Source organism: Triturus cristatus, chromosome 6 (genome assembly GCF_964204655.1).
Source record: "Triturus cristatus chromosome 6, aTriCri1.1, whole genome shotgun sequence".
Classification (NCBI taxonomy): Eukaryota; Metazoa; Chordata; class Amphibia; order Caudata; family Salamandridae; genus Triturus; species Triturus cristatus.
In genome coordinates, this window is record NC_140589.1 from 844,852,828 (window position 1) to 844,868,159 (window position 15,332).

Genomic DNA, 15,332 nt, shown 5'->3' on the forward strand with positions numbered 1-15,332 from the left:
ACCTTACACTACAAGTCGCAGTATTCAAAGGACAACCTGAACTGGGTCAGCACATCACACATGGAACTGACAAACTTGGTAGAGCTGGACTGGGCAGTACAAAATGTCAATGTACAAAATAACTTAGATATATGTGATGTATGAATTAACATGTGAGAGATTCCTGCCCTTTCCCTTGCACACAGTGCAGTGCAGCACAGCAAAATGTCTTGCTGTGCTGCACTGCATAATAGTTTATACCATAGTGTCCCTTGTTGACACTTACCCTGTAGATCGTCCTGGTCCTCGAACACAGCACTGCCCTGTCCTCACACTCCTGCCATCAACTCTGCTGGGATGACTGACACCATCTGCTCCTCCAAGGAGTCCAGCTCATCATGGTCCTCAGGTCCTCCTCCTCCGGTCCGCATGGCAGCCTTCAGTTTGTTGGCCAGTTTCTCCTTGGTCCTGCACTTATAATCATGCCATTGCTTCTTGTACCTTGGCACTGTCCTTTTTGTTTGGCCTACACTGTTAATCTTATCCACTATGGATTGCCAAATGGCTTCTTTCTTCCCTGATGTCAATTTATGGGTGACAAATAGAGGGTGTTCTATTTTGGTCACCACAGTTATTAATATATGGTTCTCCTCCTTACTGAAATTCCTCTTCCTCTTCCCTTGGGATTTTGTCTGGACATCTTGGCTGGTGCTGGGGTTGTTGCCTTCACTGCTTGTTCTTGCAGCTTCCTCCATTTCTTCTTTTTGATGTATTGGAAAAAAAAAATTTCTTGGCAATGCATCGTTTTATGAGGCTTTGCCACACACTTCAATGTGTTGCAAAGCTGATTTACGGGCATATAAAGATTGCTTTATGACCCTAAAATCAGCTTAGTGTCACTTTGGCAGCAAATGCTTTACATTCCTTTGCGCTCTCTGTCGAACAGATGGGTCAACATTTTTGACACACCTTGGGACCTTACGACATAGTGCTCCACACTGTAAATACAATGCATCCTTGTTGCCAGTGTTAACCAGAGTAAAACATTTTGTCAGAAAAATATGAAACTCTATTTTTGCTTACCAAGAAGCCCAGCGAATAAATATACAGTCTGAGAAAAAAATATATACTTTATTAATTGTTAAAGATTTTGATAATTAGAAAGGAAAAATTGTGGAAATACGCAAGTATCTTTTGTAAGGAAATGCTAAACAAGAAGTTTTAACACTCTACACTAGGCTTTAGCGCCTTGCAAATTGTCAATTTCTGCTAAACGTTTTGCCAAAATTGATTGCGTTTGGCTCTGTAACTGAAATCTCCAACGCAGTCATACAATAGTAACAAATAAATACTTTGAAAGGTGAAACGATCATAGGTTAGCTGAAAAGACTGTGCAAAACATATGATGCGTCAACACTGACGTTTCAAGGCTCTCGTGTCAATGACATTATAGTAAATTGCTACTTGGAGGTATGAGCGTCTGGTACAAAAGACAAATTGTTCAGAAAAGGTGAAGCAGCAGAATTTTTAATAGAAACATGTGTACGACATCAGCACATTTTTATTATTGCTTTTTCCTTGCTTCATGTTTCTATTGCTTCGATTATTTTTCCGAAAACTGTTGAAATGAAATGCAACTCAAAGCCATTCTTCTGATAGCATTTTACAATGTGTTTAAAAAATGTCAATTCATCCTTCCAACAGCAAACGTGTTCTTCTTTTTATATTGAAAAGGACTTCCAAGTGTGAAAAACAATTATGAAGTACAACTCACATCTTCATTCCATGAGAAAGTTTAAAAAAAATTAAGGCATGCCTTTTTAAATTACAAATGTCTAATTTATCAGAAAGAAATCTTAATTCATTTATCTGTTGATTTGACATTATGACACTGTAAAAACAATGATGCCTCCCACATTTTCCTCTCATTCAACATTATTCCCCCCAGCCATCCCGCCAACATTCCTCCACTTTTGTTTCCCCAAAAAGAGATGATCATGCTAACTAAATGGGCACATGCCAGGGTCCTCCGAACCACGTAAAAGGTACCCAGTTAGACAATGCAGAATGCGGGTGGCTAGGAGGAAGTGGTCTTAGCAGTGGTTGGACTGCAACATAGTGAGTATATGCAAGGTATGAGGAGGACCTATTAGCTTTTTCTGGCATTGTAGTTTTGTACCTTTTGAATAACCTCTTGCTGTTAGTGCTGTAATTAGTATTTTATTTTATAGCTCTCAAAATATTTCCTCTTCTTTTATGTTCGCCTTTCCTGTTCACCACAGTACACTTGCTAGCCCCTCTCCCACATCCTATATTTATTTCCCTGTTGCATCCCTCTTGTCACCATCTACGTCTCTCACCCTGTTTATAATGTATCTTGCTTAACTACACACTCATTTGTGAATGTCCATTTTTCGCATCCATCCTGTGATCGTACATGGTGAGTAACTCTCCAGAGGAAATCATAATAAATGTTGGCAAACGTTTTGCGATTAAAGGATTTTGATTACTGTATAATTTGTGACAGCATGTTCTGATTGAATACGTTGTAGGTAGGCAAGCACTAACTTTGAACCAGATAATATTAAGACACTTTTTATTGCTTCATTGTTGCCAACTCGTTAGGCTGTTGGTAGGCAATACCGCCCCAATTTACATTGCTAGTTGTCTGAGGGAGTGAGCAGCCATGGATCTGCTACAATAAGACCGATTCCCAATATAAGCTGGCATTCCTACTCAGACATCATGATTGTGTGAGAAGAATGGATTATCAGGGTTGGTGTGGTATTCATTGCACGATCCTTCCAGGGTAATGGCCACACTGGTGAGCTCCATTTTCAAGCCAGACATACCCTTCAGTAGAAGTGTGCTCCAATACAGGGCCAACACCACTGACAAAAGTGATAGACCTTTATCTCAGATCTAGCAGCTGCTGTGATGGATTTACTGCCTTTGTCCTTGTTTTGCCACTAAGTACTCAATCGAAATGGATATTGGCAATACAGGTGTAGGGCAGAAGTTTGATTTTGCAACAGATTGTTTCCTTGAACTTCTAATAAGGTCAAGGCCTATTTTAAAGGTAGGAGGTCGCCTGGATTAAATCAAAGCTTTGATTACCAGCTACTCTATTCCAGTGACAGTTGGATTAAGATAGCACACAAGCATACACAAGAATTAAGGATCTCACTCAAGACAGCCCGGTAGCTCCAATGTTTTTCCTTGTTATTCGAACAAAGACATTCATTATGGACTATTAAAGATCAAGCCATGTTACAAAAAATGTGGATGCATGAACTTGCTTTTTTTTTTGTTTGTTTAATAATTTTGATTGAGTTTTAGAGAAAATAAAAAAACATCATTAAACAAATTAACACATTACAAGTATAATATAACAATTAATGTATGGGAAGAAAACATACAAATAGTTTAAGAAAAAAGAGGGAAGAAAGAGGAGGAGAAAAAAGAAAAGAAAAAGAAAGGAAGGGAAAGAGAAAGAAAGAGAAAAGAAAAACAAAAGAAAAAGGAAATAAAATATGAAATTAATATATAAAAGGAAAGAGAAATGCAATTAAGATAGAGACTGAGATGCAGGTGGATATGTAAAGAGATAGGAGGTAAAAGGTAACCACAATAGATCAGACTTAATTTTCTGGGGTAGGGAAAGAGAAGAAACATTGGCAATTCTGTGTTCATCACAAATGAAATTCCACCATGTTTATGAAGATAATTTAGAGTTTTCTTTCCAGCAAGACAAAATTACTTTAAATGCAAGAGCAATAGAAAGATCAAGCAACAAAAAAGTAGGAAAAGAAACATCAAAAGCCGGTGAGGCAGTAACTAAGAAAACATTTTGCATTCATAACGGAATATTACATTGAAATATTTTCATTCATATAAACCAAATAGATTGCCACAACTTCAGTACATTAGAACTTTTCATATAATTGGTGAATTAAGGTCCCAGTAGAGGTAGAACAGGACCAACAAAGGGGGGAGGAGGAAGGGGAAAACTTGGATAAACAAACAGGAGTAATGAGAGCTCTATTATAGATAAAATATAAAGATTGACTGATGCGGGCGGCACCAGAAGTTCTAATTAACTTGAGCCAAAATTTGTCCCATGAGGGAACAGGAAGAGATAAGGACAAATCCGCTTCCCAAAGTAATTCGATATGGGATTTGGAACGAACAGTGACAGGAGACAACAACATCTTATAAATAGACGCAGCCTTGGGACTCAGGTCCTGAGGAATACTATAAATAAGAGTGGAAGGGATAAGTGAGGGGGAAGCTAAAGGAAAATTGTTAGTAGCTAAATAGGAGTTTAGAGCAGATGATATCAAGAGGTATTCATGAAGAAAGGAGTTAGGTAAAACATATTGAGACTGTAATTGGGAGAAGGGAATAACAGACTTATGAACAACTGACTGATAGATAAACAACATTCCCTTCTCCTTCCAGTGTTTGTAGTAGAATGATTTACGTCTGAATTTAATAAATTTATTGTACCAAATAGTAGAGGATAAAAAACATTGATAAGGGTCAAGGCCAACTGACAGAGTATTATATATTAATTGTTGAGAATATTTCAAAATAGGATTATTTGATATGAAAGTGCAATTAGACATATATATTATGCTTTTGAAAAAAAAATCCTTTAAAAGGGAGTGTTCAAATGTAATCCAACGGGGCATAGGGTCATCAGTAAAGTCATGAGTTAAGGCAAAATACTTTTTTTTTTTTACAGAAGCTTTTTTTAGTCCTCATTTTACCAAAGAAAAAGCTCTTGATGGGATTCCTCCGATCTACCAAGCCAACTATTACTGACCCTTGGGTGAGGCATATGGAGAGAAAGGAGATCTTTCCCTCCAAGATGTTACCGTTACCTTTTCCCACTCCTGTTCGCTTTTCATGGAGCGCCCAATGTTACTTAGGAGGACAGGACCAACAGTACCTTGGCTTAATCATAGGACCAACTTTACTTTTCTCCCCAGTCCATCAGAGCTGCCCAAATCTTGCTTTCACTTTTTTGGTCACAAGCCATATCTTATTCGCTGGTATAAATAATATTCTTTAAGCAATCAGTAAAAATCGGGGGGGGGGGGGGGGTTCAGATGTCCACACCCTGCAAATTTTCCTCCTAGCAAGAATGACCACATAGAACACAAACTTGGAAGCAGATGTAGTCATAAAGTAACCATTTGGTAAACCAAAAAAAATCATATTCAGACTTACTTCCATCTGTTGATGCAACACCACTTCCAAAAAAACACATACCTCGGTCCAATACTGCTTGATTCTTGGACAATCCATGAACATGTGAATATCATCAGCGGCAGGGCACTTACACCTAGAGCAGATATATTCCTTTCCCGTAACTTTAAATAATTTTTTGGGATACCAATAAACTCTATAGGCCGTGTAAAGATGGTTCCTCCTAAGTGCGGGTGGTTTAACTATTGCCTGCAACATAGAAAAAGAGTCAGACCATATATTATAGGCTTCCTTTTCTCTGCCTCTAAATTTTTTGCCCCACATTCTTATAGTTTCAGATTCCACATCCTCACCAGCTTCCAGGAGGGCCCAATACCAAAAGGAAACTTGCCTTTTCCATATGCTTGTTCTAGAAACGAAATCAAATTTCCAATTTGTTTAATCTTTGCAACACGTCTGCGTTGCCCACCAAGAGGATAGCTGATAAAACTTGAATCTAGTCAGCGTCCCTCGAGTTAGGCTGCTTAACGCCTCCCAGCTTATTAATTTCGAATCCTCTTGCAGGTCTCCCGAAAATCTTATGCCTCCCCTTTTTAGCGGTTGACAAAGTTGATCTTGTAAGCATTCCGGTGTACCCGGAGAGTCCCAGACTGGGGCATGTGCTGCATAATACGGAATTTTCATTCTTCTCCTGATTTGCATCCAAGTCTTTAGTGCCACCCGCCAAATCTTTAGTCTGAATTTTATAGAACTTTGGGTCTCCATACTCATAAAGAAAAAACTCCTGCCCATACTCTACATCCTTAACATTGCCTCAAAAAATAGACGTAATGATGAGGAATCAGTTTTATTGGCCAAAATTCTGACAGTTTTAAAATAAAAAGCGTAACAGTATATAAGTAGATCGGGTAGCGCTAACCCCCCAATAGTGAGGCCTCTCCTTAACTTTTTCCACGCTATCCTAGGGCTTTTTGTAGCCCAGATGAAGGAGCCTATTTTACCCTGTAATTTAGCGATATCCTCCACCTTAAATAATAATGGGACAGAGTTATATAAAAAGGTGATTTTCAGCAAAATTATCATTTTAACAAGGTTAACCCTCCCATAGATGTTTAAAGGGAGGTTAGCCCATAGTGTTAGTAAACTTACCACCTCTTTAGAAACCCTCTTCTAGTTGATTTTGGGGATATCTTCTAGATTCTGAGCTAAATTAACGCCAAGATACCTCATTTGGCTCTTAACCCCCTGACTGCCATTAGCTTGATTCCATTCCATTATTTCGGTCTTTTCTTTATTAATTTTATATCCTGAAACTCCTCCAAACATTTCTGCCTTCTCAAATAGCCTGGGTATAGCTTCTACCGGGTTTGATGTAAACAGAAGCAGGTCATCTGCATAAAGAGCAAGTTTTAACTCTAACTCTGCGATTTTAAAAGGATGAATAGTTGGATCTGCCCTAAGCCAACACACAAACGGCTCAATGTATAGGTTGAACAAGAGCGGTGACAAGGGGCACCCCTGCCTAGTGCCCCTTGTGATGTTAAACCAATCTGTCAATGCTCCGTTCTTCTATGAGTTAAGTTCTTGATCAAACTCCTTGCCCTATCTGTACTTGCCTTCCATGCTAAAAGAGAACTACATTTCTCGCCATAAGAGAAATGCTGGAGCTTGCTAACTTTCCACCTATTGATATGTTTCTTATCCAAATTAGCCTGATATTCAGCCTGTAAACCTTCCAGCTCTTTTTCCAAATGTAACACCAAACTCTGAGACGCCAAAGACGCCTTCTGTAAGTTCAACTCCTTTTCCTTTATCTTCCTCATCATATCCTCTTCATCTTTTTTCATAAATTTCCTCTTACTAATCATTATGGTGGAAAATAACCCTCTTATATAGGCTTATATAGGCTTTAAAAGCCTCCCAAACTACCTGGTCATTAGCAGTGCCAATATTAAACTTAAAATATTCATCTGTTTTTTCTCCCAGCTCCAACATCACTACCTCATCCAATAGCATGGTCCTATCAAGAGTCCACCTTCTTTGGAGCTCTTTTTGCTTAAACCCCAGAATCATCTCTACAGCTGAATGATCTGATAGGATTGCAGGGATATGTTTCAGACCGCATCCCCTGATCCACAAGAAAATAATCTATTCTTGAATGATGTTTATATTTCTTACTATAAAAAGTTAAATCCCTAGCTTCCCCTTCTTGCATCTCCAAATATAGAGCAAGTTGAAATCTTTAATCATGTTTTTTAGCGCCACTTACATTCTTAATGGGGTATTATATTTTACTTTAGAGGTACGATCTAGCTCCTTATTCAATATTAAATTAAAGTCTCCACCGATTATAATCGGTGCAGTGGTGTTCAACAAACTGGCCTCTAGTTTCAAGAGTGCTCCTGGGTTGTCATCATTTGGCACATAATATGCTACGCAAACTAGCGGCATACCCTTTACTCTCAAGGTAGCCGCCAACCATCTCCCTGACTGATCTGTGTCATATTTTATGACTTTTATGCCTACATTACCTCTGATAACTAAGGCAACTCCCCTAGTGCTTCCCTTTTGCTCTGAGCAAAGCACCTCTTGGATCCATCTAACCTTACTAAAACCCAGTTAACACTCATGGGCCTCCAAATGAGTTTCTTCTAAAAAACAAATATGAGTCTCACTATTATTAAGAAATTCAATAACCTTCATCCTACCCCTCAGACCATTAACGTTCCAGGTTATTAACTCAACTTTATTTAATCTAACCATTTACCCAATTCCCTGAGCTCTTCCTTCGCAGCTCTAGTATTTTAAAACTCATATGAGGACTATATTTTTTATTTTTTCCCGCTTGCTCCCTACACCCTGTGCTCCCTCCCCTTCTCCCACCCATAAGAAACCCTCCTACCATTCCCTTGGCGATAAAAAAACACCTCTTCTGGACCCTCCCTTAGCAGCTGAGACAAAAACAAACAAAACACTCACCCTTCCATATTTCACTATAGTAGGGCATGTCAAAAAGAATAAACTAAACTTTAACTAAGATTCTTTTTTTTTTCCATAGCTCCTAAATATATTATACCCCCTTTTTTTCCCCCTCCTCGCCCACCTAACTACTCCACTACAGCATATCCATATTATACATTATACATATTATACCGCCTTTATAATTTGTGTATCAGTATAAATACCAGTGTAGCACCTATCTTAGACTAAATTACTTCTTCATTTGTGCCAAGAAAGTGTCTACTTCCTCTGGGGAGCTGAAATTATGTATCTCATTTCTCCACATGACCTTCAATAAGGCCGGAAATTTCATTTGGACCTGGGCGCCCTGACTTCTCAGCTCGGGCATTCTAGATCCAAGGTCCCATTGCCTTTGTGCTGTTCTCTTACCAAGGTCAGATCTAATTTGATAGTTCACTAATTCAAATTGAAGTGCCTGTTCTTTTAAAGCTCTCCCCAGGACCAATTCCTTGACAGCATAAGTATGAAAATTGATTAGGATCCTTCTAGGGGCTTTCCTGTCGGGGTGCATCTTAAAGGGATCTCTGTGGACTCTCTGAATTTCTTTATCCAGGTATATGTCCAATCTATCTTTCAAAATTCCTTCTCTTAAAAGTTTGCATATAAATGCCTTAATGTCTCCTCCCTCCGCACCTTCTGGTATTTTAAGAACTCTTAAGTTATTTCTTCTCTCCTGCATCTCCAACCTTTCCAAGTCCTCTTGCAAAGATTTATTTTGGGCTTTTAAATTCACTAAGTCTTTCGTGTTCTCTTGAACAGCTTCCGAGAGGGTCTTGACTTCACATTCAAGAATTCCAGTTCGTAGAACAATATCGTCCATTTTCCCTTCTAATAACTCACATTTCTCATGTATCCCTCTCTGATTGGTCTCAGAGATCTCAAATTTTGTAAGTATTTTCCCCCTTAAACTTAAGAGCATTGACTCTAGTTGTGACCCACCTGCTCCGCCCCCGTTAGAGGTGTCTGTGTTAGATCTGGCCGATGCAATATTTCCATCAGATATAGGCACCGAAGGCATTAATTGTGTATTAAAGGGCAGATCTGTCATGTTAGAGGACTGAACTGTTGTAGACAAGATGTTTCCAGCCCTAGGTGCTTCTGTATTACTATCTTGACAGGCCTGTTTCTCAACTCCAATATCCGTCATTAATAAAGCATACCGATTTTCCAATAAAAGTGGGGGAGAGCTCTGTTGGAGAACTGACACCTGCCCCTTGGAAATAACCAACTGTTCCATTATTTTAAAATAGGATTTCAATGAGGGGGTTGTCTTAACCGATGGAAGTATTGCCTTAACCTCCCTCCTCTTTTTTCTGTCGCCAGATTTTGTCATTTTTTTCCTTCGGGTGATTGGAAGCACCCCCCCAAAAATGTCCTCCTCCGCAGGTAGTTTTTCCTTATTTTTTAACTCAAGGTGCGAGCGCAACTGATATCTATTTTTAGTGGGGGGCTACCCTCCTTTAATGTGTTGATTATTCAAGAAATCACTAAACCCAGCCTGCGCCCCTCGCAAAGGTTGCTTCAATAAAAGTGCTGATATGATATTCACCCCTTTATTTACAGCCTTATTTCCTGAACCTAATACGAAGGGATCAAAAGAAGGGTCCGGGCGGGAAGAACAAAGCTTCTTTTCCATGGGCCAAGCCTTCCCCCAGCCAAGCGCCCGTCTTACCGCATCTATCAATTAATTAGAAGGGACCCGCGTAGCAGAGTCCTCCTACAGCGAGTACTGCCGGAATACTGTGCTGGCTCTGCCTTCCGCCAACCTGTATCCAATCCTGGCGGCCGCCGCCTGAACCCTCCGCCAAAGCTTTGTTCGGCGTCCTCCGAACCCGTTGTATACCGCTGCCTCTTCCTGACCCATACAGCGTCAGCGTGATGTCGAGATGCCGAGAAGAAAGATTCCGGCAACTCAGGTCGTAATATAGAGGTATGGAGGCAAACGGGGGGGAAAGTAGAAAAAGAAAGGAATAATCAGGACCAAAGGGGTTTATTCTTTTCAAAGCAAACACATTTCTTATTTACCCTAACAAGGCTTTTAATGCGCCGCTACGGGTGATTCCATTACCGTCCACTTTCAACGTTCTGCCAGTGTTTTTGTCAGCCCGCCGCCATGTTCCCCACCCAATTAAGGCAAAATACTGATGAATTAAAATTGCAGAATGATACAATTTAAAATCAAGGAAATGGACACCACCTTCAGTTTTGGGATGTTTAAGTTTCACAAGGCCAATACGGGGATGCTTATTATTCCATAAAAATTTGATACAAATAGAATTAATTTGAGAAAAATATGAAACGGGAATCCGAAAAGGTAACATGGATAATGTATAGAGGACATGTGGGACAATCATCATTTTAATAGTATCCAATCTACCCCACCAAGATAGGTGGAGAGCCAACCAAGAGAGAAGTAATTTTTGTAATTTGGTAATTAATGTATTAAATGAGTAATTCGTTGTATTAGAAAGAGTAGAGGAGAACCAAATACCAAGATATTTTATTTTTGAAGGACACCAGGCAAAGTTAGTATTATTAAAGATATATTGGTGACAAAGGGGGTTTAAAGGTAGTACCTCTGTTTTAGAAAAGTTCAACTTATATCCGGAAATGCTAGAACACAATTGAACTTCATGCAAAAAGGAGGTAAGGAGGAAATGGGATTAGACATATAAATCAAAATGTCATCAGCATATGCTGACAATTTAATTTCAGTGGAATTATGTATAAAACCTGAAATAAGAGAGTTGACACGAATACGGGTACCGCTATACAGGGGAAAGTATTGAGAGAAATGATTATTCACAAAAATACTAGCACAAGGGGCAGAATATAACAATTTAACATATGAGATCAAATTCGGACCAAAACCATACCATTGAAGAGTATTAAACAAGGATTGCCAATTAATACAATCAAAAGCCTTCTCTGCATCTAGGGATAATGCTGCAAGAGGAGATTGCTATTTTTTCCCAATGGAGATGACATTGGAAAACATTTGAGCATTGTCAGCAGCCAGTCAGCCCTTATCAAAACCAGATTGATCGGTTTTAACCAATAATGGGATAATATTCTCCAGATGAGAGGCAAGAATTTTAGCAAAAACTTTACAGACATAATTAATTAATGAGATAGGTCGATAATTTTTGCAAAGGGTGTGTTCATTATCAGGTTTGGGAATTAGGACAATCAAAGCTTCCATAAAGGAAGTGGAACCAGACGCCTTAGAGTTGAGAAGGAAGGAATTAAAAAGAGTAAAAAGTTTAGGAGCAAAAATAGAGGAAAAAGTGGAAACAAATTCAGCTGAGAGGCCATCAGGACCAGGTGCTTTAGATTTTTCAAAGATTTAATAGCATCCGGTATTTCTTGGAGAGTAATCTCAGTTTCTAATGAATCAAATTTTTCTGACAAGGATGGGGGATTAGGAAGGCCATTGAAAAAAGTGTGCATATTTTGAGTAGAGGGGTTTGTGTCATCTGAATAGAGTGATTGGTAATAATCATGAAACTTAGTAGAAAGATCTTCATTAGAGGACATCAATTTGTCGATAGAGTCGGTAAGGATAGGACCAATTTTCTTACGATCAGATTTAATTTTTGTAAAATTAGTCAGCATTTTGCCAGCTTTATTGTGGCCCCCGTGATACTTGGACTTAATTTTAAGAAGGACATTGCAAGCATCTACAGTAGCAACTTTGTTAAGAAGAGTTAGGGGGTATTTAGATGTAAAGTAAATATGTTCCAGCTACTTGAGTTGTTGTAATAAAGATGTATACTTGGCCTTGGTGGTTTTCTTTTTTCTCGCCGAGTATGCAATCGTGAAAGCACAAAAATAGGCCTTAAAAGCATCCCAAGTATTAGGAATGGAGGTGCCCAAAGGGTTATTTATCTTAAAGAACTTGTTGATAAAACTAGTGGCCTCAGAGATGAAGTCACTATCTGACAACACATTTTTGAGTATTCAGAGATAAATCAAGAGCAGAAAGAACAGGAGCATGATCGGAAATAAAAATAGATCCAATCTCGGAAGACTGGATAGATGGGTGTAAGGGTTTACTAACCAAAATATAATAAATTCTAGAATGAGTCTGCTGGACATTAGAATAAAATGTAAATTCAAACAAATCAGGGTTACAGGTCTTCCAAACGTCAAATAATGGATGCAAGGTAATGGCAGATTGAAATGATCTATGAGATGTGTCGGGATTATATTTGCATTTGGACTGTCGATCAGAAAATGGATCTAACCATTGATTAAAATCACCAGCAACAATAATGTGTGGATTGTCGATGGAGAAAAAGTAAAACCTTATGTTATTCCAAAACTCAGGATCTGGTTTAACTGGGCCATAAATATTGAGTAAAACAAGCTCTTTATTGTGAATAACAACCGTAGCCATTACCCAGTGTCCATCTGTATCACATTGTGTGGATACAATTTGTACATGCAATGACTTATCAAAATGATAGCAACACCACCCTTACGATTAGATGCTGGGGAAAACACAACTTGACCTACCCATTGTCTTTTCAATTTAAGAGATTCTACATCGTTACAATGAGTTTCTAGTAAGAACGAAACATGAGAGTTCAATCGAGACAAATGAGAAACTACCTTTTGTCTTTTAACGGGGTGTCCCAGACCACGAACGTTCCACGTGACAACATTACACATATAGGGAGGTGGGGTAGGAAGTACATGGATGGAGATGATACACTGCAGAAGTATAGCTGGAAACAAAAAAACACCATTTAGTAGAAAAGAAAACAAGACAATATACACAACAACAAATGCCACAACTAGACACATGCATCGTAAAAATTTCAAAAAGAGGACAAGCAATGAAGAACAGAAAAAGAAAAGGAAATAGAAAGAAAAAGAAGTAGATCAAGGAAAGAGATCCAGATCTAAGACGAAGAGTAGACGCAATCAGCATGGAGCACAACAGCTCCGAAGACAGACGGAACGACAGAAAGAAAGATACTAAGAGATAAGAAAATGAACGGCCATAAGGAATATGATCATGAAGAAGACAAGAAAATTTGAGACGTTGGGTAGAACCATCAACGGAATTCAATGAGAGACTTTGGAGAAAAGACTTCAATCCAGCAGGATCATCAAATGAATGAGTTGAGCCCTCATGAGTAATTGTACACAAACAAGGGTGCAAAATGCCAACTGTCTCATCTGAGGGTGAAGGGCCAGGAATTCCTTTCTTCTTTCATTAGTGGCATTGGAGAGATCTTGAGAAAGTTAAACCGTGTGACCGGACCAAATGAGACGACGATTCACTTTTGCTGCTGTAAGAACACGCATGAGATCTGTAAATTCCTGAAATAACATTGTAGTTCCTCTAGGTCTTGAAGAGTTTGGTTGAAAACGTCCAAGACAATGAGCACGTTGAATATTTAATGAAGGTTCAAGTGGTCGATCTAAAGGTTCCAGCAGGAACCTCTTTAGAAAAAGAAGGAGGTCTGGACCCTCCAAATTCTCTGGTAAGCCATATAGAGAAAGATCATTACGTCTATTGTGGTTTTCAAGATATTCAGTGTGGAGCTTAAGTCGTTGAATTTCCTGTTCCAGGATAGGAATCTTAGTTGAGACCTCATATAAGTCATTAATGCGTTGCTCCATATCAAACACTTTGGCTTCCATACTAATCCACCTGTTTTCAATTTGTTGGAGTTTCTTGTTAGTAGACGACATAAAAGACTTCAGCCCCTCACCTCATCAAGAATAGTATCAAGAACAGGATTTTGAGATGAGTTTCACTGGTCATCATGAAATTTCGAGGACGGTGAAGCACCTTTAATGGAGGTCTCAACCTGCTCATATACTGTATTAACACACTGCAGCGATAGACAGAGACGTAAAGGAGAGTCAATATAAACCAGAGAAGAGTAAAAATAAGGAAGCCTTTCCTTTCATCTTCTTCTTCTGAGAAAAAGAAAAACAAATTATGCCGCAAACATGCACAGGTAAATTAAGGCACCATCAATTAAAAGGAGTAGCATAGAAAGGCATCACAGTCATGGTATAGTGTGCCTTAAAAAGGAGGCAATGCTGGATAAACAAATGCCCATGTTGAAAAATAGCAGCAGCTATAAAGAAGATAAAGTAAATCGTTGCCGCTTGTTAAATGAATAAAACGCTGGTTTACCAGAGAGTGAAACTTGTAGAGGCGAGCGACAGCCTCAAAATGGCAGCCACTCGCGTTTGTGAGGTAGAAATCACCGCCAGTGCCACTGGGTCGCACAGGTCAACATGCAGCGTCGGAATGGCTCCAAATGCCGTTCCGACCCTTTCGAAGCATGTATGCAGAGGTGTCTCCCCTCCAAAGCGGGAACAACAGGCTGAAAACCTAAGAAGAGCTCCGCGTAGGAGCGGAGCTCAGCCAGAAGCCAGAGCAGGCATAACGAGGAGAAATATTTTTATTCCTCCACATATTTTCCTCTTTCTATGTGTTCTGTAATCTGAAGCACACATGGAAAAAGAAAACACTTCTGGTGATTGTTTCTGTGCTTGTAGATGCTCCTTCCAGTACAAAACCAATCTTGCCTTCATCAAAGGTATCCTTGCAACATGGTGCATGGGTGCCTACATTGGCTCTAGGCAGTAAATTGCACTCCAGCTCAGGAGGAAAGGACAGGAATGCACTGTATTTCATAAATATGGTGCATTCCTGCCCATTCACATTGGCTTAGGGTAGCGCACCAAGAAGACTTGTGGCACTGCCCCATGCCACTTCCTCATAAATGAGGCCCTAAGTGAGGCTGCTCTCATAAATAGCGTTTTAGCATTTTTGCTTACCTTGAAACCTTGTCCTATGCCATACCTTTTTCTGCCTCAAAGGCTGCGAGGCCCCCTTTATCTCTTGTCTATATGTTCCTCGAATGATTTTAACCGATTGAAAAGATGCCTCCCTTTAGAGAAACAGAGCTCACTTCAAATTTAGTAAAGGAGGAGAAAGCTAAAGTGCATTTTCAGAAAGCTCAAATGGATGCAAATCTTTTCATTAGCCTTATTCTCCTTTTAAAAGTTTCACAGTTATTTATTCCTTCTTTCACCCCTTTCTGAGGAAACGAAAATTACATTCATTTTCGTTTAATGAGGTGAAA